The sequence below is a fragment of the Ischnura elegans genome, chromosome 5, assembly GCF_921293095.1.
Source record: "Ischnura elegans chromosome 5, ioIscEleg1.1, whole genome shotgun sequence".
Classification (NCBI taxonomy): domain Eukaryota; kingdom Metazoa; phylum Arthropoda; class Insecta; order Odonata; family Coenagrionidae; genus Ischnura; species Ischnura elegans.
Genome location: NC_060250.1, coordinates 34225477 through 34252208, shown reverse-complemented (window position 1 = coordinate 34252208; position 26732 = coordinate 34225477). Strand labels below are relative to the sequence as shown.

The window sequence follows — 26732 nt, the reverse complement described above, 5'->3', positions numbered from 1 at the left end:
TTTTCTCGGGATTACCTCCGGGTTAATGTTTTTAATAAATAATAAAAACATTAACCCGGTGGGAATCCCGAGAAAAGTTTACCCACCCTGAACCACTTCTTGTAGTTCACCCATGGTTTTATTACGTCCGTTGCATCTCCATACAATACTTCAACCATGAATTTCTCCATTATAATTCATTCTAACAAAACCAAATATTTTGAATCTTTCATTGGAAAAGTTAACCCCTGAGGCCTGTTCACACAATACATTACAATTAATATTCAGATGCTCTCGACTCGAAGCTAGACTCCAGAATGAACGCGAAAATGCACTGAGTAGCCAACCTGCATGTGCGGATGCATGAACAAAGAATAGAATCTGTTCTTATTTTGTTCATTTTTTCGTGCATACTCCAACCCGGTCCAACAAAATCATTCATGCATCTAGATATTTAATTGTGCGCGTAAATGTATCGTGCAATCAGGCCTTTATAACTATGTTTGCACGATCATATACCTGCCTCGGTAGATGAGTGAATATATCTACATCTACAAGATAATATCCCAACAAGTCTCACCTACCATTTCCAGGGAATGAGCACGTACTTGATACACAATGGACTCTCCATGGTGTTACGTCGTTATGAATGATGACAAAATGATGAAAGACCTGCATGTAATGGTTCGCTCAGACCCAAAATCCCAATTCATCAAAAGGAGTAAAAGATTTAGCGCGACGAAAATACTTCTATCTCATTCAGCCATTTCCTCAATATTTCATAACAAAAATACGCTTAAGCTGCCAAAGAATCATTCGCCAACAAGAGAATAAATCTAAATATCCCAGGTGAAGTCTACAAATATCCCCAAATCCAAATCCTCGAAACTCTACGTGGCCATTGGAAATGAAGTGAATCTAATTTGCGAATTAAAATGACAGTGGATTAGTCTAGGGAGAGCTCTAACCTTACTGGGTGGAATAACCGATTTATTGATTCAAGATTAAACTATTGTTAAAACCATATGGAAACGTTCTCAATTATATAATTAATTATACTTATCTCCCTGGAGGGTATTCTGAATTTCGGATTTAAGGTACTATCCAATTTCAATAGTAGGTATATTCTTAATAATAATATGAAAAAAAAAACTTTTGTTCCACCAATTTTTTATTAGTATGAATAGTTTCGACGCAGAAGTGTCATCATCAGTTACCTTGATAGGGATAGTATTTATTCTTAATTTATGAATATTATCTTTGGTTACATCATAGTGGTATTCCCACTCAAAATTACAAATGACAGCTTCTAAAGCTCCAAAAATCTACCTAGCATCCGCCATAGTTGCCGGAATTGAGCCCATAAAACTGCGTTGGTTTCAATATCTTGACAATTCATGACATTTCTATCAGTTCACCGTTATTATAATGCAATAACTCAGTCTCTGAACACTCTGTATAGAGCATAACATATGGTGTATACATACATCAGAAAACTCACCAAATCTAAGCAATTTGAGGTATCAAATGATCGTGGAGAAAACAAGAGTTTGAGAAATGTGAATAATATGATCGATGGAGAAAAGATAAAGCAAGTTAGAAGGCATAGACTCCTAGGAAGCATGCTGACTGAAGACTGGAGGAGTAAAACTGATATCAAGACATAAATGGATGGCAATGGGAAAAGAATTTTTCAATGAGGAGAGAAATGTGTTATATAGCAGCATGGTCCTGGAGCCGATGAAGAGACTGGTGAAATGCTGTGTGAAGTGTCGAGTCGTATGGATGCAAAACGTGGACCTTGGGAAGAAGGGATAGGGATAGGATCAACACTTTTGAGATGTTGGCGTGGAGGAGGTTGTAGGGAGTGAAGTGGGTGGACGAAGTGAGGAATAAGGAGGTGCTGGAAGGAGTTTGAGAGGAAAGAACATTATTGAAAACCATACAAAAGAGAAAGGGGTACCTAAAGGCAGGCGGGGTAAAGACCTCGCCTGCCAAACAAGAGGTCGCGGGTTCGAGTCCCTCCTCGGTAGTTTTCCCCTAACATTGGCATGGTTCTTCGTGTACGTTTGATTGTTAAAAACTGTTGAAAACCCCGACATAAAATTGAACATATGTGCTGTATTCGGTGGTTTGGGGATAAAATTTAAAAAAAATATCAAAAGATAGAAGTGGATTTTGAATACAGCAGCCGAGGGAACCGTGGAAAGGATAATCTTGTGCCAGATGTAGAATCTGAGTTTTTCCCGGCGTATGCTCTGCCGGAATATTTCTCGGGTTTCCCACCGGGTGTCGTATCGGGTAGTAGTTCCCAACATTTCCATGACTAAGTCCGTCATCGTCATCAGGGGTTAATGTTGAGCCAAGTTTTTTCTCCGGTATTTATACTCATGAGGGCCGTTCAAGTGGGCCCTGATTAGTCCTCTCTGAATTGGGGTGATTTATAGTGATTGATGACTGACTTCCACGTATTACTTAACTGAAAGCCTTTGTCTCTTTGTGCCAGATGATGGCTGTGTTAGGCGAAACGCATTAAATAATTGTCGAAAAGTGCAACTACCTTTTATTTTAATATTGTCTTTTCTATTTACAAACGTTTCCGTCTTCTTGTGGTCGCACAGTCGACAACTCAATCGGCAACGACGTGGAGTTATTGGAATCTCGCGCAAAGCCTTTTCCCAACGACTCTCGATAATCATCGTTTACTCTCCCCGTACGCGTTCATGGTCCGCGGTTTCCGCGGCCATTTCATTTCTCGTTGAACGACGCGCCGGCCGGCCGGCACACAAGAATGATCTTCTTACCCTCCTCCCCACGTTAGTGTTGCCCCTCATCCTCCGCGTGGTGACCGCCGCTGAAGGGGATATCCACAAGTGGCATTCCATTATAGGGGAGGGGTCAAGGTGCCGCCTCCTCCTCCGCTGGATGGAGAGGGTGGGAAGGAAGGAGAGTCGGAGGAGGCGTTGCTGCTTCTGCCTCCAACCGCCCCGACCGCGCGCGCCGCCGCCGCCCGACGACGACGACTTCCACGTCACACACGAGGGCCGGCAGCACTGCCGGCCAGTTGGCTCCCAGCTGTTGAGGCCGACGCAACGCTATCTTCCGCGCGTCCCTCGCTTGCGCAGTCAGTGTGTGTACGCGGAGGAGTCGACGCCGTGGCTCTTTCGACGAGAGGAGCGGAGGGCCGCGCCCTTTTCCACGCTATTCCTTCCCTCCCCGCCTTCGCAGCCCCCTTCTTCTTCTCTCTCGTTGGCTGCTGCCCCCCACTTGTGCCACGTGGGAGAGCGCAAGACCTTCCTCGAGGGAGAGAGTAGGAGCAGCCAAGTCTGGTGGCGGTGGTGGTGGTGTGGCTCCCTAGCAACCGACGAAGAACTAACCGGCACTACGATCGACGGGTGAGTTTTTCTAGCAAGCTAAAGTTTTTCATTTGTTTACTCCATCCTAATTGTGTGTGCTGTAAAAGTTTCGTACAGAGCTTTTAAGTTTGTAAGGAAATTGGGGTATTCGTAGTCAGGCGGTTGGTGGGAGTTGAGGGCGGGGAAAGAATTGGCGAGGTACTTCGCGTTTCATGTGCTTAGCTGGTGATTTTCAAAGCTATAGTTTTTCTGTAGTAACCCCATTCAGTGTGTGTACTAATTCTATGGAGGAAAGTGCTTTGAGAAGATCCTATAAAATGTCCTGGGGCGGAATGGTCGTGGGAGTGGGATGGGGGCGGGGGGGAGTGATTGGTGAAGTAAATGGCGTGTCGTATTCGAGACTGTGGAGTTTTATCGAGTAGCATTTTCCCTATTTACGCGATCGTGTGCTTGCTTACTTGTTATAACTCGAAAAGAGGTTAAAGACGGCACGGAAATAGTGATATCAGCGGCCAGGCTGCTTGTGGGAGTGTGGCTGGGGAGGATCGGTGAGGTTCGTGTACCTCACGTCTCAGTGGGCGATGATATTTACTGTGCCACCATTTCCCTACGTACACAATCTGAAACATGTATGGCAATCAGGACTCTAATAGATGTTTGTGACGAAATTATGATATGTGTAGGCGAGGTGCTTGAGGGAGCGGTCGGGGAGGGAACGGTGAGATTCGTGTATTTTCGTCTCCTCAAGTGATGCTTAACCGTGTCTCTTTCTCAGTTGAAATTTAAGTATTTCTACTTATAATGAGGCAAAAAGAGATTTCAGGCGACACCAAATTTGTGATATCGGTAGGTTGGCTGCTAGTGGGGGAGGGAAAGATTGAAGATGCACACGCAGTGTCGTTTCCTTACGTGCTGAGTTTCAATGTGCTACTGTTTCTCTAATTACTCAATTGTGAGAATGTATACTGGTAAATAAGGTTAAAATTGGCTTTAAATTAAGGAGAAAGCAAATCGTGATATCGGCAGTCAGGCTTGGGAGTGGGCGGTGGAGGGAACTAGCGAGGTATACGCTTCTGCGCCTCCTTTGTGAGTAACTATGCGTTACAGTGTCTATTTACTCAGTTGAAAACGTGTGGATTGATTAGTTCTTTGAAATAACTTCAATGCGGAACTTACATTGTGATATGAGTAGGCTGGAGGCTACTTCTACACCTACGTGACCCCCCCCCCTGCAAGCCATCTCTAAGGTGTTTGGCAGGGGGTGGGCAATCACCAGCATGCAGTATGTAGGAGGGTCCCTACATGCACGGTCGCCATTTTATTACGCACAGTAACAAAAAACATACGTGTACGTTAGTGCAAAGGGGTAACTTGCCAACGGTTAGTGAATGACTGGAGTGGGGGGGGGGGGGGGGGGAGGAATTGGTGTGGTACTTCTGATGATGTCGTAAGCTTATGAGGTTTACAGTATATTTTTTTGTTTGCTAAATCTTGTTCGTGTGTCTAACTAACTCGATCGTAAAGAACACTACTGGGATCCGACTATGGTGACATCACCGTTCAGGACTGCCACTGGGAGTGGTTAGCTACTGCATGGATTTGTCGTAATTTCCCCGTTAAAGTATGAGAAGTATATTATTTTTCGCTCTTCGTTTTGATTTGGATAGGATATTGATTAACTTCTTTTGATGGAAAGATATTGCACGTACCTCATGAGACTAAAACTCTTATTAGGAGGGCCACAACCCCGTGGTGTGGCGGAGTATCTTAATGACTCGTCGTTCATTTCCTACTTTAAATAGGCATCGAGTCTCGTTCACTCTGGCTTTACACTGAAAGGTTTGAATAGCATTTCGAATGAGCACTTTTCTATTCGCTTTAGTGCTCTGTGACTATCCTAAAAATGTAGTCTCACCAGACGGGCTGGAAGTGAGTTGGGGTAGTACTGGTGAGGTACGCTTATAATGATATGATCATTTCTAACTTTAATTCGAATAATCCGAGTTGAAGTATCAAATAGTTGATTTTTCAGTTGAAAGTGTGTGCTTACGCAAGCCTAAAGTTTTAACCTTGAGAATAGGCTTACTGGGTTGGGGTGATGTGGCGGAAGTATGAGGTACAGTAAGGATTTTTCGCATCTGGCGTGGTTTGTGGCAAGAGATGCTTTTTCCCCTCGCGTTTCAATTGGAAGCCTAGCTTACAAGCCACTCACTCGGTGAATCTTAACAGACGGGTAAAGTAATCGACCACTCTGCTGCCTTTCGCAAATAATTATTCGTGCTCCGAGACCTTCCTGGGCCGATGCGTGTGATTTTCACGTTTCTTTTTTTTTGGGGACGATAGAGAATGTTTGGTGTAGTGCTGAATACCGCCCTTATGGGAGCTTTCTGGGGCATTTTCAGATAAAATTCTTCCCTGATAACCAAAGTAAGTGAGAGAACACGTACGTGTGACGATACCTCTCTCGCGTTCCATCATCTACGTCGTCCGTTCCCCGATCATTGTGCTAAGCGAGGAAGGAGTTCAAGCGATTCGTACATCATGGTCCACCCCACTTGTTCCTCGAGAGAAAGAGAGAAATCTCGTTGAGTTGGTGTGCGTGTCCCTTGTGTCCCCAAGCCCTCGAGGCGGGCAACGCCTAAATTGGTCGGGAATCCACGTCGAGCACGGAGTCTCGTCCCACCGTTCGCCTTCGCTTCAGGGAAGCAGTCGCTTCTGCCCGTTACGAACGATACTAATTTACATCTACATCTACGTAATACCCTGCGAGCCATCTCTAGGTGTTTGGCAGGGGGTGACCAATCACCAACAGCATGCAAGAAGACCGCCACATGCACACCGCACGGCCATAGAAATATTACGCATACTAGCAAAATATACATGCTTATTCATGAGAAAAAGCTTGCCAATGGTTAGTAATTCCTATTGCAAATATATGCTAGGCTAGAACTATGAAAAAAATCATACAATGAGTCATCCTAGCGAGTGACGCCATTAATCCTATTAATTGAGACAACGTTGCTGTCCTTAATAGTGCGAGGGAAGAATGACATTTTAAATCTCTCTGTTTTACAGTCTATTTATTTTATTTTCTTCTCGTGATCACGTCTACCATAGTTCGACCGTAAACGAAGGATATGATTCACGTCGTCTGAGAAAATATCTTCTTCGAATTTACTAAGTAAATTAAGCCTACGCTTCGATATACGCTCCAGTAAAGATTCCTTTTCTAACTCGTGTAACATAGGTACTGTAAACAGCATATTTTCTTGTAGTGAAGGCTGCTCGGGTGTTCCATCGTGTAATCTCTTCCATGGCTGCAGACGTTTCGCGGTTCGAGTCGCTCCCCTAAGATTTTGTGAAAGAGGCTTTAGCCACAATTGGAATGGCGGAACGCTTAGATTTTACCGTGACCTTTCATTCTATTCGTCTTAAATATAGATGGTTTTGCGAGGACTCCTAGACAAGCGGATAGACAAGTGACCGCCGACCCCGAGCAATAGTTCGGGAATAGTTTAACCCTCACCAAGCTAAATCAACTTTCGGGTTGAAACATTTCAATGGTCAATACACTCTGTGCCTAGAAAATGCGACTAACTGCTATGACATGCTGGTTTAACTGGCTACGTTATCTGATAATGGACGTCCAGGTTTGAATACCGGTCAAGTAAAATGCTTTTTTTCCCGCGAATTTCTCCTTTTTGGAGCTTATTACTCCATTACTCGTCCCTCTTCCAATTCATGCGTCTTCTCACGTATTCTGCATCAGTTCCTTTTTTTCAGAGTTCGCGATAGGTGCGGTTAGTCTCTTCCGGGGGCTAGTAATGTGTTCGCACTATATACCACACGTGTTTCTCCGCCCGCCTCCCTCGTTTGAACACGCTTCTCCACAAATCGAATCATGGAAATGTGTGTCACACATTTTTTTCGGCCGCCCGTCCGTCCACCTCCTTACGTCAACGGACGCGGGGTCAAAAAAAAAAAAGTTTCCGGAAACTCATTTTCATACAGAGTTCCTCACTTTTTCCACCGCCGGTCTCGCATGTCTGAAAGCCTTTCTTGGTGGTTTTCTAAAACTACCGCGAGATTCCATGTTTTCTGACTGTTCAAGCTCGAAAAATATGCTGGAATAAAGACGTCGGAATGGGTATGGGGAAAAAAAAGTCGCCAAGAACATATTTCCGTTCAAACTTCATCAGCCTTTAACGGATGGCGTAGAATCTTTTTTTTATGTCGGGAAACTGTAGCGAGCGTAACTTCGATGGAAGCCCATACATTATTGCGCGCGAAGCCAGAAGAAATCTTCATATCGGCATTTCTACTTCATTTGGAATGATTCTACATACATAAAAACGTTTTGTTGTTAGAAATAAAAGCGTGGCAGAGTGTTTACTCTTACAAATTTTGAATATTTAATTCCATGAACCAAAGCTGGTAATTGAGCTTATCTATGAACTTTTTCAAAGCCTTCTGATCTAACCATCAAGTGTGAAATGAGATTCTTTGGTCCATGCGACCTTAACCGTGTACTGTCTAGACGAAGAATGGGAACTTTGGGGCACTTAACGACGAATAATATGGTGATCACCACAAAGAGACGCAGTAATTACAGTGGAAACATTGTAGAGGAAAACATTAAGGCAGCCTGAAGAACACTTAAGGACAATTTATTAGGGAAAGCCAAGAAGGATATGGAGAAAAGATCCTTAGGAAAGATAGGTGTTGGCATGCTTTTGAGTCAAGTTAAGGGTTCCAGGCTAGTCCGCGCGGTTGTTAGGAATAAGAATCCCAAAGAGAGCTAAGGTATTGACACACAGTGCTGAGAAAGGGAGGGCTTTCTCTCGGGTTTTCAACCGAGTGAGTTGGACCGGCGTCACAAGGCTCGTATAGTTCTTCTTTGTAACCCTTAGTTAGGACCTATATCCCTAGATTAACAAGGGGTTGAAAAACTCAGGAAATATTAATCCTGTAAACTTGCTAGGAGAGCAACCACATCTTTCTAAAAGTGATGATCCCGGTAAAGATATCCTAGGATTGTTGCGATATCGACATTTTGTGTGCTAGTTTGTTTGATGGGTTGAGATTGCTCAGCCCAGTTAGTACGTTGTGTGAGTGAGATAAAACCGGCCGTAGTGTTGGCGACAGATGCGCGCTGATATTCCAGTCCGCCATATTGGGTCGGCTGATGATGGGGGCGTTCGCCGGGCGTGGAAAAGAGGGCGTTTACCCTCGCCTTGCGTGAGTTTTCGACGACCGCGTGTGCCTCACCTCGTGTGCGTGTGCTGCTGCCGTTTTTGACGTGCTTAATTTTAATGGGTGTCTTAATGCGCCCGCAACCAACGCACATGAGAACCTACAAAAAAAAACTAGTCGTGTTTACCACGCATCGCCGCTAAGGTGAGCCATATTCGCTCGAATCGAAGATTTTCGTGGCTACTCGTACATGCACCCGTGGTATTACGCTAATATCACGTAAGATATGTGATTACACATCCTTGAAGTGTGACGATATTATTGTTCCTAACTTTCAGTCGAATAATCTGAGTTAAAGTATCAAATAGTTGATTTTTTCAGTTGATAGTGTTTTTTTACACAAATCTAAATTTCTAACCATGAGGATAGGCTTTCAGGGGTTGGACTATATGGCGGAAGCACACAACAGAATTTTCGCTTCTGGCGTAAATTGTGGCAAGAGGTGCTTTTTCCCTCGCCTTTCAACTGAACGGTTATTCACGACAGAAACCCAAAAATCCATAGTGAAATCGAATGATATCGTTGTAATGTTTCCTGCCCAGAATTCATAACTTCGGTGAACTTCTTTGGTTATGATTATTGGTAAACTGGCCTACAAACAATTTTTTTGTCATAACCTGATGATGAATAGTAGCAGAATGAAGTCGTATAAGTGACTTTTTTGAGCGAATGATGTCGGTGAAATGTACTCTATTATTTATTTTACACGTTCCAGCGTCTTATAGTATAAGAGGATACCGCAATACTTTGAATTTAGGCAAAGCAAAGATAACTTCGACCCCTAATTTCTCAAACCGTTGTTCTGGATATCAAAAACTCTCGTTATAAATTATGAAAGCTTAAGGTGATACGATGAATATGCATTTGGTGACCTTAAAAGAGGAAATAATTGGAGCAATATTATGTGTCCCATGGGGAAACAGATCTCAACCACTTTTATATCATTTTTCATACTCTATGAAGACAAATGGCTGTGGGAATTGTATGTAACCCTTATGATGTGTAGTTGGCTTTGTTATCTAGGTTGTTGGCCCAATATAAATCAAAGTTAGTGCTATTTAAATGGAGTTATTTAGTTGAGTTGTTGAAGCACTCAACACTCCACCAAGACAAGACTTAGTGTGGGAGAGTTAGTTGATTCGATACCTGTGTTATGCACTATAACGTTCATTTGCATGATTTACAATGATCATATCGTGGAAATACACAGCCTTGCCATGAAAATTATAGCTGGATACATGTATTATAAATTTTTCCCTTAAACTTTTGGGCTGTACGCATCGTAGGCAGAGTGCCTGCTTATGCCCACGACGGATGAGCGGTGGCTATGCCCGCTGCCAACGCGTCAGAAAGCCACGCGTTCATTTCCGTTAATTGAGCGATCAGGGCGAACGGAACGAAGATGGTGTCCGGAGATATAAGAGATATCGCAGTTCCAGTTCATCCACTCCGTATTTTTTAAGTTGCTGTTCCTTTCACTTCATAAATACGTCGCACTTGCACCTAAATCTATCTATATGCGTGATGCACAGCAAGTGAATTTGGTGCTAAGCCAAATGACGAGGAGAAACGTAAGGTTGTCTACATCGGTGTTTTGGAATCCAATATGCTATTGTAAAATATTTTTTACTCGCTATGAATATATTCCGCTTCGTTCTATTTTCAGTGCCTCATTGATAAGTAAGTGCATAAATCAGGCAAGGGAGAGCTTACACCACGCTCACATTATTCCCTTTTTTATTTTTTTAAATAGACAGCACAGTTACACAGCTACATTTCACTTCTAACGAATTGCATAAACTTGCTGCGTATTTGCATACTGCCGAGCATTTCATTAAAATATCACAGAGACAGATTCACCACAAATATCCACCGCATTCAGAGGCGACATCATTCCCTCTCGTCTGATCTCTCTATTGGTGACTTCAAAACTTACTTATTTCGTGATGTAATACTCGGAATCGAGATAACATCTCAAATCTCCGGTTTACATAGCTGAAAACTTATCTTAAAAGTTATCACCTCAAAATCTTCAAGGCGTTCGGAGTAAACCCTAGAAAACATTAGTGAGTGACTCAAAATTTAAATTTACCTCAGTTTGTCCTCAGATGTAACTTTCTGTTACTGAGAAATGGTTTAACGCTGGATTATATTTAAACTAACATTGTTAGAGGGTAGAGCGTTGGCTAAACGAGGGGGAGGAAGGAAGGGTATACGAGTTTTAGATAAAACTGAAAAGGAGTTGGCCTTATTGACAATTGAAGAGGGAAGTCCATATAGTAAGGGGGGATGGCCATAATAGTTCTTAAATACACCATGCAAATCTATCTTAATCGGTAGAATACTTTAATGAATAATAGTAAATATTTCACCTGTATAAAGCGGAGATTCGAGATGATAGCTGGAGTTATAAGCGAGTGCTACGCTACGAAACATCCACGGTAAAGTATGAAGTACAAATGAAAATATCCACTATTGAATATAAATATAACAGTGTTGAAAATGACATAGAATGTCGAAAACATAGTCGGTAGTGGGGTTTTATTATAAAGTGTGGAAATTACCATTTGTAGTTTATATTTTATCTTGGATATATCGCATTTACACCAAGTCAAGCCTGATACGAATTCATACTACGAAAACAGATGAAATGCACCCAATCGAGGGGGAGTGATGCGTCCTCTTAACTCGAGGCTCTCTCCTATGAATGTCTTCGCAATGGCACGCATTAACTGGTAGCCGGGTTGGAGGACTTCCCCAGCCGCGTCAAGTGCCTCGCGTGTTCGAGCGTTGAATGACGTGTGTGCTGAGCCGGCAGTTCCCTTTCGGTGAATGATGTTAGCGTGATGGCTTTCCACCTGTTCCCGCGCGCGCGCGCGCGTGGGGCATTATGTACGGCGTCGGAGCGTAGCCGCGTGACGTGAGCCCCGTTGCTCTTTCCACGTCGGAAATCACTCACGTGCGCCGACTTTAACGGGCCGAAATCGCCTCGATAGATGAAGTTGGTGTCCGCACAAAGGTTAAAATTCGCATGGGAAACATCATCTGACTTCGCCGGGATTGGAACCCGATGTGATTGAAGGGGTCTCGTTAAGTATGTCTTGCGTAGTTGTATCAGGCGTCTTGTCTTGTCTAAATTAATCAAAATTAATGGTTAAATTAAGGTTGATAATGAACAACAGCTGGAAATACTGAAAGAGATGAAGTCGAACATAATTGCTGCAGGGCCCTGCTAAGAAGGACGCAAATAGAAGCTGAAGACAGCAGTGGATTTAGACGTCAAAACATGAGGCTTTTAAGTCGTATTTTCACGTTGCGTTTCGTTCAATTTGTCTTGGTAATTTGGGGCTAAGTCAATCTCACCCTAACTCACCTATATTTAATCGGGTGAGCGACCGTGAGCTTGAAGATAGCCATAGATATACTGAAAATAGTTAAGGTTTCTGTTACGTAGTCACACGGTGCACTTATCTGCAAATCCTTGTGGGAAGTCCTAGTCTGACTGTAAGTAAATCAAATTTAATGGAAAAATAAAGATTGCTAGTGAACCAAAAATGAAAAACTTAAAGACCTAATCAGTAGAAATGCCTAAAGGGTTCTGATAAGAACGGAAAAAAGGATTCAGTGATATCTTTAAGAGACACAGAGGAGGAACAGATATTTAATGAATTATAGCATTGTGTACACATGGAATCAATTGAAGGGCTTCGCTAGATAAACGTGGGGGGTCTTTCGTTGACAATACCTTTCAAGATTGTGGCCGCCTTAAGCACTAACTCAATATTTCCCCAAGATTAATAGTACTGCAGCTAGTCTGCTTTCACTCTTTCCCGGCAAAGTTCTAGAGTTAGCCTTGTGCAGTATAGCGATGGTTGAAAAGAAATGGCAGGAATTAATACATTTTGTAAACATCTCGATAATTCATGACTGTAAATTACAGACGACTCTTATTCTTAGTCCACACTTTTCAATACTATTATGTCGTAAATAAAATTGAAGGGTGTTTTAGTAGGGCAGTAGTTGTGAGAACAAATTGGTAAATGTTTCGGTGGGGGGAAGGCAGCTATTGATTTTTTAATGGAGTGACATCCGAGAATTCCATAGTGTCATTGAGGGTTGGGAGTTCGAAATAAGTATTTCTGTCCTTTGTTGGCATATATCTCATTACTTGAGCGCATGTGTAGTTCTTTAGATTCCAATGAATCTTCTCCCATCTAACTCTGAAAACTGACTCTAAAAGTCTCCGAACTAACCCCAATATACCCGTTTTTCTTTCCGTTGCAGAACTATCTATTTATAGGAATCCTACTCGGCGTAAGTGGTTGATTCTGCCTGCCACTTCCTAGCCGCATTCCTTTCACCGATTTCCTTGTTTTATTTTAATCTGGGTGTCATAACTGTTTCTGGAAGGAAAAGGTGCTAGCTAGAGAGGCGGAGCAGCGGCGACGGCTCCCATGGGTCTATTTTGGGCGGGGTCACACCGCTGGAAAAAATAACAGCGGGCGTAATGCAGCGTTCAGCGGCCCCGATGATTTCTTTTTTTAAATCGTAGGAAATCTGATTTTCTATTCCAAGTTGCATTGCTATTGGTGACAATCAAGTGAATTCGTATGGCAGGGAACATCACTGTTTAAATTGGAAACCTAGAAAAAAAAACGAAATTATAAAAATGGAACATATTTTAAAAATTTGTTCCGACTCCTACTTTCTAATATTTATTCCGATTCTTATCAATCGCGACTGAATTTTGTAAACATTATTAGATATATGCTACTCCTTCACATTAAAACATCACTTTACACGGGCGGCGATACAAATCCGCCGTCTTAAATTCATGCACCTCTGTAAACTGGGTGGTTGGGGTGAATTTTGGGCTCACCGGGACAGCTTTGTGAAACCCACCTTCGTCGCGGACAGTAATCGTGAACTGTTTCTCCGTGCGTAGTTAATGTAGCTTGTTTTTTATATAAATGATGATTTCGCTGGTAATCTCTCCGGTATCTCAGGATAAAAATTTAAATGATACGCTAAGATATCGCACTGTCTCCTTAATTTTAATTGCACAAATTCTACTACACGTGTTTCGTCTGCCTTGCAGTCATCGAAATACGTGCGGTAGGATCTGTGAAATGTTGGTTAAGTACACAGTGCATCTTACAGTACTCAGTACATCTTTGCGTGTCCTTTAATATGCTGATCAATAAAATATCTCCGGAAAAAGTTGACTTCGGATGAAAAAATCGATCGTGAAACAGTCATCTCGATGAAGAAACCCACTCTTATTAAACCCAAAAACTATGAAGAAACTTCAATGTTCTGCCTAGGTCTTCGTCCAAATATTGCAGTAATGGATGGTTAGAGGTGAGCGAATGATTCTAAATCGAATCGGATATTATTCGAATCTTCATGATTTGTCTATAGAATCGTAGCATCAGGAATTCAATCTTCAGACCGGTGACATTAATTTTGAGCGTGAAACATTAGGTGAAATTCCTTCTCCGCGATTCCCTCCTCCTTCGAAGGCTGATGAAATGTTGTCGGGTTTTCAGCCGGGTGAGGCTTTACATTTTTGCCGACGTTTCGATAGCCGAGTCGTCCATAGTCTCGGGGCTTAGAGAAAAATTCCTTCTACCCAACTTTGAACACTGAAAAGTCGTTGAGTCTGTTTGAGGGACAACGGTTCGCCTCATTTTTGTGAATATTTCTCGCTACCCACATCTTTCTTAGCCCTCAGCAGTGGTCTTTCATGAGAGAATCTTGAATAACCGGATGTCCCCAGAGGAAGTGCCACGGGACGGGGCGGTTCGATTAGGAATTCGCTTTCCTGCAGTTTCCCCGCGATTTCTCATTCTGGAATCCGTATAGGAGTGCGGAATAGTCTCGATATGGTCTTCAAAGGGTTAAATTTCGGCCCCTGTTTACCTTGTTTCTCTCTCTAGCTCTGGGTTCTTCAACCTTTTTTAATGCAAGGGGAAAAAAATCGATTTCACATCGTCCGGAAGATATTTAGAGCAAGGGTCTTCAAGCCGCAGCCCCCCGGCTAATTCCCCCTGCGGCCCCTAGAGGCTAAATAAAATATTGTATCGCGCCACACGACATAAAATATATATCTATATACTTTTTGCCGGCCTCGGTGGCGGCGGGGTAACGTCCTTGCCTGCTAAACAAGAGGTCGTGGGTTCGAGTCCCGCCGTGGCAAGTTTCCTCTGTCCAGGGCATGGTTGTTCGTGTACGTTTACTAGTTAAATTTGTTGAATACCCCGATGTAAAATGGCTCAATATGAGCTGTATTCGGTGGTTCGAGAATAAAATAACATAAAAAATTGTCAAAAATCGCATGGATAGATTGAACTTTTTTACCAGTAGATAGATATTGTTGCACCTTGAAATTAATGAGCACCAATTAATGTTTTTAAAAATTTTATTGATGTGGTGGTAAAGACACGTGGAGCATTTTCGGAGGCCTGATTCTTTTGAAGGGCCATCTCCTGGAGTCTGCCATGCCGCTGCTATCGAGCGAGCGTAGACATCAGCGGAGACTGCTACGAAAGTTGCGTTCTATTTTTAGACTCGATGTATACCTCGGAGATTCCCGCTGCGCCCCCTCGCATAACGGGCCGTTTGGGCTCTTCGCCGGGATGACTCGCTGGCTAATGAGGAATCAACTATGGCGCCCGTGAAAAAACACTGCGAACTTTTCAGCGGGGAACCTCATCTTACAACTGCGTTGTTTCTTATTTAGCGGTGAAATAAATTTGGAAAAAAATCGTTGGTTAAATTATAATTCCAGCCAGTAGACAACTGCTAATCATTCTTTTAAGTACCCGCGGAATTAAGAACTGAGGGAATGATATACTGATTTAAATTTCTTTCCGACGATCTTACTATGCCGTTGTTTATTTTTGTCGGTGAAATGGAAAAGAAAAAAATCTGTAACGAAATAATAACGCGAGCCCCCAGGCAATTGCCAATCATTTTTAAGATACCCGTAGAATTAGTAATGATAAAGAGAGTTATTCGAATTACATTCCAATCATTGACAACTTGATTAAAACGTTGGTTCTGCCCTTTTCAGGGTCAGTAAAAGATGCTCCGTGGGCCTTTAATATTTTGACAGTTCACGATATTATTTTAAACTGGTCACGAGGTCTAAAGGCCGCTATACACGGTTAATGATCATGCTGAATGATCACGTGGTCATTCACAGGATAATGCGAGCAAAATGGAACATGTTCTAATTTTCACCGAATGATCATGCGCATGAAGGTTCATTCGCGAATTGTTCGGTTATACACGGTGAATGATCATGCTGAATGATCATGCGAATGATATCATTCGCCACCAATAGAGGCCTTGAAACTACTTGTTTCTCCCGTGTTATCTGGGTTAAATTATATAGTATTAATGTTTTCAGTTGTTGGAGGCAAGTAGCCCTTACTGTATATCATGTTACCACTCGTGTTTTTGTTCATAGTCAAGAAAGAATACGTCTAAATTAATAGATCTCTCATAGTAACTGTGTTGGTATATTCAGGAATCTATATTGATTGCTTTCATCATGGAAAGAGTGCTGTGCGTAATTCAATTCTGATTTCGAGCTTTCGTAAAATAATTGAATTTATTTAGGTTTGGGCGCGTTCAAACTTCTCAAAAAGCGTACGTCATTACTATTAGAGGCTGGCCTAATCATCGGCTGGACAGTGATGTTCATCAGTGTGAGTGTTTGACGCATCAAGTAAAAAAGTAGTGAGTAATATAATATACCAAGTACGGCGGGTTCGATTAAATGCGCATATGTACCAGACCTCACATTTGAAGCAAAGCGATGGCAAAAAAAAGTATGAGGGAGCGTATGTATATGATGAGGAAACAAGGCTCCTTGTCGGCAGACACCCACATCCACAACCTCCCCTCCGCACTTCCCTCTTCATTTGTTTCTTTTTTATCTTCCGCATCGTTTCATCTCGTTATCTGCGAGGCAATTGCGCACTTCTAGCGTGCCGACAATCACGAGCTCTCTCCCTCTCTGCTTAGTTATGCTCATTAGTTGATTCGCACACGAATGTAAGCCCTCCCCATCTTTCACCCAAAGCCTTCCCAAACTAAAACTCCCACTCTTGATTCGGACTTACGGCTACCACTAGGAAGTCGTTCCTACTCGCGACCAGGCGACCCACGGATATTGTGCGGAGATGCTTGCGGTACGTCGAAAACCCATCTGGAAGCGAGTTGGTGCAATGGAGTGCTATTTACGACAATGTCATGGAAAGGTATTTTCTCTAATCGTAGATTTCGTCAAATCAACTTTCTGCAGGTTCGCATGGTGGAATGTTGTTTCTTTTGCGGAGGAAAGCGATGATTGTGCTTCGCAATGATATCGCAGAAGTTCGTCAGAACTTTTGGAAGTGCTTTTTTTATTCAATGTGCGATATATAATTATCTCAATGGACCATTTTGGAAAGGGTGCAGTGTTTAGTGAGAAGCATGCAGTGCACAATTGTTAAACGTTGAATCTAATTGTGAGAATATTAATAATGAAATACACTTTGTTGCTTCACAAAATTCACAGAGTTTCTATTTATTACCGGTTTCGGCTATTACAAATGTATTTCGGTATTTGAAAATGGTGTAATCCAAATCAAATACCGAAATACATTTGTAATAGCCGAAACCGGTAATAAATAGAAACTCTTTGAATTTTGTGGACACCATTTTCAAATACCGAAATACATTTGTAAAAGCCGAAACCTGTAAGGAACCTATTTTGTGGAAGTAACAAAGTGTATTTCATTATTAATATGGAGCCCTTTCACCACGTAAAAGCTTCAAGTTTCGATTTAATTGTTAGAAATACTCATAGATTATCGTAGTTGTTCCACAATGTCGACATATTTTGATGCTATCACCACTGACTATCTGTAACTCTCGATTGGTTTAATCACTGATGGTTATCCGTCAAATCTCAGGCGCCCAACGGATGCAGTGATGCTAGGAGGTGTGGTTTAGATTAAGAGTAGCGGAATAGTTGGTGTGTTTAGTGAGAGTGGAGCCAGGTTACTTTCTGGAGTGATACTTAGGGCGCGAGTGTCTCCTGTGTTTCTCGAGATTGTGAGGCGGATAAGATAGGTATGATGGACAACGCAGACTAAACAAATAAGCGCCGATTAGCCAGCGGTCCCTAGTGATGAATCTTTACGGAGTTAACCCGGAATTTGTGAGTTTTGAGTGTACAATAGTTAGGTATGGATATTCCACGAAGAAAAAATTATTTATCCCGACCTGAACTCAGTATGTCCTCAATTTGCGCCAAGTTGTTTAGTCCTCGTAGCTAACTTGCTCAAAGAACTTCCTGCAGGTTCAGGGGTCATGGTACAAACTCAGTCCAAGGTGAACGACTCGTCTCGTAAAAAGTGTTTTGTCTTCTTATGTAGAGAGCCCGGGTGTAAATTATTTCGCTAGCCCACGAGTTGGTGAGATTTTGTGCAGGAGAGTAGCGAACTATCACCTCAAAGCTTAGGTATTAGACGCATCTAGGGTACTGCAGTACTCCCTCCGTCGGAAGAGATGTGAAGCCGTGATCCCCCAAGTGCCATACTATTAATAGGAGTTGGGCACCAGGTTTCTCTCTCTGTCCACTAAGGCGCGCGTGGCCTAGCAGCCAAAACTTAGGGTAAATAAAGAAAAGATTTTGCAGCCTTAGCCTTTTGAGTGCACACGTTTCGACGGTACCTTCTGTGTTGGCACACTGCGTGGCAGTATACCTGACCATTTAAGTATCGTTGAAACATGTTGGTGGTTGTTTTCGGGAATCGCTGCGTAGGTAACATTTTCTTACTCGACGTTTCTCTCCTCCTACTGGGAGCGTTTTCAAGAGAATGGGGGGAAAACGCTTCTTCCATTCTCTTGAAAAAGCTTCCAGTATGAGGAGTGAAACGTCGAGTTAGAAAATGTTGCCTACGCAGCGATTCCCGAAAACAACCACCAACCTTGATAAAAGAAGCTGTGAAAATCTACATGCGAAAATCGTTGAAACATGTTGTACTCGATTCAAAGTCTAAGTGGATTTTGCAAAATGTTTTCTTTATTAATCCTTGTAACATGTTCCACAATGGAAACGAAACCCTAGGTCGGGCTCGCGGGGATACACTCCTGGGGCAGGGACTGTAAGCGCTAGCTTTTCTCCTCTGCACCCAGAAGGGGAAGGACGGGAAGGAGCAAGGAAGGAGGCGCCGCCGCGATGAGAGCCCGACGACGCCTCCGGGGAGGGGATAGGGAAGGAAGGGAAGGGACGATGAATCCTGCACCGTCACAAAGGCGGGCGGGCCCTACTAACAGCGAGACCAAGCGAAACGCAATTAATATTCTACCAATCCTAGTGGATTTTCCTATGAGGAAGAAAAGTCCATCGAATAGGTAGAAGAACATGTTCCACAGTATCTCGTCTGAAACAGTTGAATCTAGTCAGCACACAAGTACGTATATATGCGAGATGTCACTACCACGTTCAGCTCAAGAGGCGGTGAAGTACCCAAGCGAGCAGTATAATCTCTTAATCCACCAGTTTGCCTCCCATTCACTTCCGTTCCTGCCATCGGTCGTTCGCTTTGTTCGGAAGGCATTGATTTATTCCCCGTGAAATGTAAATCTGAATCCATGCCAGGCCCCGACCCGCGTAAATATTAATCGAGGAATAATAATTTCAATTTTTCCAGCCCAGGTGCGTCTCGGAGACAATAAGCTGCGAAGCACAGACTTTGACAACGTGAAGAAGAATATCGTTCTCCATTGAAAACTCGAGTGAAATAATTCCGGTCGCTTCTCCTTCACAACCGGAAGAGAATTCAATATTCCTCGGCAAGTAGGAATGATAAATTTTCCTAGCGGCTCCTTCTCGATATTCGCTCACATTTTAAGTTGCTGCGGTTTACTTTATTTGACATCTAAAACTTCGTGATTAAAGAAAAACAAGCCCTTTTGTCATGGACGTTTTCATTCTAGCTACGGCGCTTTGGAATTCCTTCCGGTGGATCAGTAAAATTTAGCTAATGTATTTCCATGGTAGGGTAATTGTAGAAAATCACGCCTTCTATATTTTTTGGTTTCAGTTGCATTAGAATATAAAAATAAGTCCGTGTAAGAGTAAATAAGGGCCTCTAAAATGTGTTTGAGGTCGGCCACTTCCATGGACTGTGCGAATTTGGCTCATATCCCTTGAGAGTATACACTTCCTCTTCCGGAGATTACATTGACGCCATTGGTTTGACGAAGAATGCACGCGGTTTCACTGTATAGTCACAGACACATTGAAGGTAGATATGAGTGGCATGTATGAGTTAAAACGTTTGGAAAAGAAAAATAAGGTTGCTGATGTATGATTATGCCAAGTGCATGCACATTGTTACTCTGCAGCATAAAATGTATTTATGTCACCCAGAGGAAAACAGACGTAAGTGCGTCGACTTTTGAACGTGATGAATATGGGAAGGGCACAGAGATCTCTCATAGAACCATAACTTCACCGGTTTCAGCATTTTACTTCTTAAATACGCACAAAAGCTCATTTTTACTAATGCTTACTCACGAAAACATGTATGTACCTCGTTATGATATGCAGTACTTAATGGTATTCTTTCGCCCAAAAGAATTCAAAATTTCGTCAGGTATTCGAAATAATAAAGATATCGAAAAGAAAGTGGAGAGTATACCATGCTCTCTCGCTTTGTGTGAAATGAGCACCTGAATAGGACATTTGGATTAAGGTCAAGGTCTACGCTAGTCTAGACCGCTTTGCATGGAGCAAGGTTGGCCAAGTATAGACATCTCACGTGCAGCACAAAATGGATCTTCATCATGAACTCCTATTTATTGAACTCGAATGCTGTAGTTTCCCCGAATACCCTGTATTGTTCAGAACTATTTGACGCAGCGTTGTGGATTCTTATTCCTCACTCCGCAGTGAGTTAATTATATATAGCCTTCTTTCCCAAAGGCAGTCGGGTCAAGAGCATATTGTACATCCTGTTTAATTCATGTAGCACACTGAGTTTCAATCACAGGAGATAGGTTGAGGCTGTTCGCTGAGAATTCTCTGGGAGTGTCGTTAAAAATTTGTCTCCGATTGAAATATCTACTTTCGTCGTGATCTTGAAAATTTAATTTTGCCCTCAATTTAGTACTGTTGATTTCGTTCGAAAATTCAATTCCGAAAAATAATTCAGAGTTCATCGATCTACTTGATTAAACCTGCTTACTTCTAATTCTAGGGAAGCCTCCCTGTTTCGTATGAACTTGCAGTCGTGAACTTCTTTTATAATATGAATATTCATTCAGCCACCTTGATATCGTTCCATGACGACACATAACCGCGTTTCCGGTTGAAGTCTCACTATCTAATGCTATTTTAAAAGAGTAAGGACATCAGTATGAGGTTATTTTCCGCTATAAATGGAATTATGTAATCGTCTGGTCAGCCCGTCGCTTCCAACAACTTGATAGCATTGCTTATGCCTACGCAATGCCTTGCACTGTGTAAAAATGGCCTTAATGCTGGACAACCGAAGTCGCTGCTTAGACGTCGCCCTCTAAAATTTACAGTTCTGTTGCGTCAGTTTTCCGCAACATAGATTCTAGATTCATTGTGTCAGTCAACGTCAACTGGTCAATGTTCCACGTGGTAAAATAATAACCCGAAATAAAGTTTTTTTCGAGATGAAGCGAAAGTTAGCCGAAATATTAAAATATAGTTCTTGGCCAAAGAAAAGGAAGCAGAAACGACCATATCAGTAGCCGTAGACAGAGAAATAGCATTACCCTTGCGAATTTAAATATGCTTATCTTAGTAACCGTCGTTTGAGCAACGGTTGGCGCAACTGTCATATCTATTTCGAAATTCGACCACGGTTCTGGTTTAGTATTGACAGTGGAAACAAGCACGAGCGTAGATAATGAAAGTAGAAATAGCTGATTCTAGTGGAAGCAAGGGTCATTAGTGCCACGGTCGTCTTAAGGTTAGCCTCCTGGCAGCGGCAGCATCACTTGGGAGCCTGTGGAGAAAGGCGGTGCTCGCTACTCGCTGTCGAGTTCGGCTGGAGCCGCTGGCAGGCAGGGAGGGAGGAGGATGGGCCGTCCAAAATGGAGATATCCCTGCAGAGTGGCGCGCCTCGTGTGGCGGCGTGGGCGACGCTGGAGCCCCCATTCCGATCCCGCGACTCGACGCTAAGAAGAAAGGGAGAGAGAGGAGGAATCTTGTCTGTCGCCCTGCGGGGGCCGGATATCCGCCACGCACCACTTGCACAACCCATCGCGAGGGGAGGAGCAGCCGAAAGGGCTGGGGGTGACCGACGATAACGAGGCTAGGGGCGGCGGTGCCCGCGGGAGAGAGCTGGGGTGGGCGGCCTAGCGGGGGAGTAACACAAGGCTCTGCACTGTGTCCCCCGCTCTTTCGGAGGGCGGAGTGCGGGCTTCGCAGCAGCGGTGGGGGCGCTATCTAGAGGGCAGGGTGGTGGTGGTGTTGTGTGCTCAACGGGAGAGAGAGAGGAGGTAGTGACGGCAGCGATTCCCCAGGGGTGAAAAGGGCGCCAGATTATGAGACTGTGCCCTGGTGTGGTGGGGGATACTTGCTGTCCGTTGCGGGTTTTGGGGTGGGGAGAGGGCGTCCCTTTGCCCCACGACCTTCTGGGGGCGTCTGGTTGCCTCCACTATCAGCATCACCTCCTCCTCCTCCGACCACAGATATTTCCTCCTCCTCCTCATCTCCCTCCAGAACCGAACGTTCTAATCTGAGGAAGCAAATTCCGTGACCCCAAGCGTGGATATCAGCTTATGCGGGGTCGGAGGAGGGGAGGTGAGATAGGGTTCGGACACATGACTTGTAGAGGGAGGGCGTAGTCTCCTCCGTGTCCGGCGGTCAGCAGTGCGACTCCCGACGGCGAAGAGGGGACACCACCTCCGGTCTATCAGTTCCAGCAGGGCAGGACTCATCTCAGCTCCCACATCCTTCCAGCCGCACCTCTTCCTCCCTTCCTCAGTCTGTCATCGCCCTTCGGTCCCGTAGACCTTCATCAGTCTCTCCCGGAAACCGCCCACGGGGAAGTCGGCCCTCACAGTCAGTCCTCGCGAAACCAGACGACTCGACCCCACGTCCCACGCTGCCGAGAGAACCTCTGGGGAGCCCAGTGTAGTGTTGGCGAGTCGAGGAAAGACGTGGAGGAATTGGAAGTCGGGGTAAAAGGCGTGCGTGCGGTTAGGTTGTAAGTACCGGTACTCGGGGAGGATATAGCCATGCTTCGGGCATTGGTCATCCCCAGTCTTACAATTAGTCACATTTCTAAGTATTTTATATCCAGATGTGCATTGAGCTTTCCAGAAGTATTTCGTTTGCCAATGTTCTCTCAAAAAAATAATGAACATTTGCCGTCAACTTCTTTCGCATCGATGGAAATCTATTGAGACGAAATCCGGTATAGATGTTGACTTCGTTCTTTTCTCCCCTGACTGAGTTGTTTCTCTTTCTTTGTACTGGTGAGTTAGAGACACGTGGGCAGTGGGAAATTGAATGCTAGGGTGAAAAGCGTCAGTGTAGCGGGGAGACAAGAATCCGTAGGAACTCGGAGGAACTAGAGAAGCTTTGTTGTCCGTCGTTCCCTGATGTTGAGAATCGCGGTTTGGTAATTATGGTTTTGTCGCACTTAGGATAGCAACTGTCTAGTGAATTTTCGATTCGAAGCTCCTACATCAGTAGCATCGTGTTCTTGATTTTCGCGCAAGGGAGGATTTAATTAGAATTAACATAGTCTTTTAATAACTCTTAACCTCCTTGAATTTAATTGAAATTTCCTATATTAATAAAAAAAAACTGCTCGGTGTTGTGCTAAACCAAGTTTTCTTTACTGTGAGTCCTTAAATATCGCACTGAGCTCAAAAATATGTGAAAATATCGAAAGAATTCGTGAAAGTTGGTATTTAAGTAGTTCAGAATCATGCTTCTGATTTCCTTTGTCGATTTGTAATATAATTTTTTTGCTTTTTTCCTTCCGCAGGTCTCTCAGGTGGTTACTTCACCGACTAGCGAGCAAAAGGGCAACGTCGGGAGTGTGTCTCCAGGAATGGTCATCAAACAGCCATGTGCGCAGATCCCACGAGTGAGTGACCGGGGATCGTGTTATAGCCGGCGTGGAGCGCGCTGCCATGTGGCGGAACCGGTGGTCGGGACTCCGCGTCGCTTCGGATTAAAACTCGGGGAGTGTCAACTCACTCGGTCGGTGTCTAAAAATGGCGAGTAAGGTGGTTGCCGCCTCTCTCTCTCACCACTCCTCCTCAATCCTTCCATCTTGATCTCGCTGAGAGCGCGTAAGTAGTTGGGGTCCGGATGAGTGCTTCCGCCGACTTGTTTCTCTACTCCATGTGACTCTTATTCCCCTAGCTATCTTTCTCTTTACCGAAGTAATTTTGGCTCCTTTGATGAAGAGCATACCATCAGTCGACGGAGTGTAAATGATAGTTACATCCTTCACTAGATAATTAATGGTGCTCGTTGAATACTTAGCCTGTCAAGTTTTATACACCCTCTTCAGCATCAACCGCCATTTTATACAGCGTTTAGATTAATTTTATGTTTGACTGATCTGGGTAGCCGTAAAATATCAGAATAAGATAAAAACCGTATAATTCACGTGGCGAAAATATAACTTCATTCTAACTACCTGGAAAATACACTCTACTCGTAAAATTGTTTAACAAGTTCCTCAGTCGTGTTGTAAAGGGTGACTTTCTGTTGAAAACTTTTTTTGCAGGCAAGTTAATGCTTTCTTAATCCTCTTTCCGAACATGAATCTTTGCTCTCTCTTGTATAAAATTCATCGCAATGAAAGAAAAACGTATAATTTTCAGCTGATTAAAATTTCAGTTTAGTCACATATTTGTTTCCATTACATGGTTTCATCGACTCGAATTGAATCGCGTGGGACCCTCTAAGTCGAAATGGACGACAGCACGCTTTGTGGAAGAATATTTTTTTATCATTACTAATAACCCTTGCAACGCAGAAGTGACACTTTTGAAAAATTAAATTTGGCTTGATATTACGGAAGGCGGATTTTCAATGATTTTGTTTCAATACTTGATTTCGAAAGAGCATTTTAATGAAGTGACTTAAAATTGTTTCAAACTTACGTAGAAATGTGAACTTTTTTATACTATTCGTTAAATAAAATCCCTTGCCGATGGCGTAGTTGCAGCAGGAGTTAATATTTTACTGCTCGAGATACCCATAGAAAAAAGAACCACTTACATTATTATTTATTCTTAAATCTTTGATGTCATCAATCTCTTCTTTCACTTGGAACTAAAGTTTCTGGGAGAGAAATAGGGGCAGTTTTAGGCACAAAGGTTTTTTACTGGAATGTACAAGGCTATTGGTATGGATTTCACTGGTGATCTCAATAATTACTCCATGCATATAATTCTATTAGGTATTCCATCAGTCTATGAGTTAAATTCCTTCGTGACGAAAATTTTGGGGTAATTATATCCCTAATTCATTTTCGGAAATCGCCATTTAACTATTCTCTTAAATTTGTTCGTATACTCCTCCTGGAACTACTGATGGATGAAGACTTAGCTGTAAGAGTTAGATAATTTTCATTCCACCGTCATAAATATCAATAAAAAAAATTCTTGTCCGTAAATTAGTTCATACTGAGCGAAAGTTTGTGTAAGGTGGTGTCACGGAGGAAGTGAATTCACTATTCCATATTCCATCAAATCTTCTCTTTCGTGTCTTGCAAAAAGCCTTATTGCTGTTACTATTTTTGGCTTTGATGAAAGAGCTAATGAGTAAATTTGCTGTCGTTACAAGTTCCTAAACGATTTCTATTGAGTACGTCATTCTGACAAGCATCCAAGTTAAAAGCGGCCATTCGGGCCTAAGTTCAAAGTCGCCGCCCGAAAGTGGATGAGGCAGTTTTCGTCTGATGAAATGAATTCTATCAAGGCTGGAATGCTCACGGCCCATTCTGCTTACTTTCCCTTTTTTATCTTTCACCTAGCATCACATCACCAACTAAGCAGGAGGGGAGGAGGATATATCGCGCAGCTTCTGCAATGCCTCAAGCCGAGAGATATGTCGCTTGCTTTTTTTTCGAGGGAGGGCCTACGTGCCATGTGATGCAAACCACTGACTGTGTGTGGGGAGGGTAGTGGGGGGATATAAGTTCCCTCACCCCACCCCCACGCCTGTTTGTGAGATGAGGATAGAGGGAGTGGAAGCAATAACGACGACTGGTGGGTGTGGACCCCCCACTGCAGAAGCAGAGAGACGGAGGACCGCCGCCGCGCGCGCGCCGCCATCTTGTGTGAGCTAGACCGTCGCGCCGCCACACGACAACTGCCACGGCTGTGTCATCTCCTTCTCCGCCGAGGGACAGTCCACGATCGAACGTTCTCTTGGCCGGCCGCGAGTCTTCTCAGAGCGGAGCGTCTGTTCACATCTTACCGGGCAGCATTAGATTCGGATTGCAATCTCTAATACTGTCAGGTAAAGATGTCGTCCGGGCTCCCAGTCCTCCATTCGCGCGCCCAATTCATCGTGTTGGAGACATCGCATTGTTGGCCTGGATCGGTCGAATGTGGGAGCCGGGGGCATGGATTATAACCCCACTACGCTTCGTTGAGGCCGTTGTGCGCCGAAGTCGAATGGGATATCGTCATGGAAGACCACCACTTAGTTCTTGCGCGCCTCCACCAATGCTGCCGGCGAAACTGTGACGTGTGCAGGATTGACTCTGTGTGCACTGAGGAGTGCTGTGTTCTCGTATAGATTGTGACGGTTACCCTTCATGAAGTTAACCCTGAATGTTTAATTTTTTCAATGCTCCTACATTTTAGTGCGTGTGCAGTAACGTGTGTGCCTTCTGGTTGGAAATAATACGGTTTAGCGCTGAACTGTTGGAAAAAGAGGCTATCCGAGAGTTTTACCATCATTACTTGGGAATGTGTTGCGTAAATAATTTTCTTGATCCTGTATTAAGAGGCAATATTACTGCATGCATTAACTGGTTCTTCACACATAGTGCTGCGGCTTCTTTTTGTTAGTTCCTTCCTCGCCGAGTCACATGATGGAAAAAGTTGTTCATATTTTTTGCTTTT

The 26732-nt window shown here is 43.4% G+C and overlaps 1 long non-coding RNA gene across 2 annotated transcripts; it reads left to right on the top strand.

Moving 5' to 3' along the window:
- The first annotated feature begins 3054 nt into the window (after positions 1–3054).
- On the top strand, positions 3055–26528 carry LOC124158694. 2 transcript variants are annotated; one of them, XR_006864857.1, is made up of 3 exons: positions 3055–3374; positions 23627–23936; positions 25634–26528. It is a non-coding gene; the product is annotated as an uncharacterized LOC124158694 (long non-coding RNA). The 2 variants fall into 2 exon arrangements; XR_006864858.1 differs by lacking the exon at positions 3055–3374 and adding an exon at positions 22252–22837.
- The last annotated feature ends 204 nt before the right edge of the window (positions 26529–26732 follow it).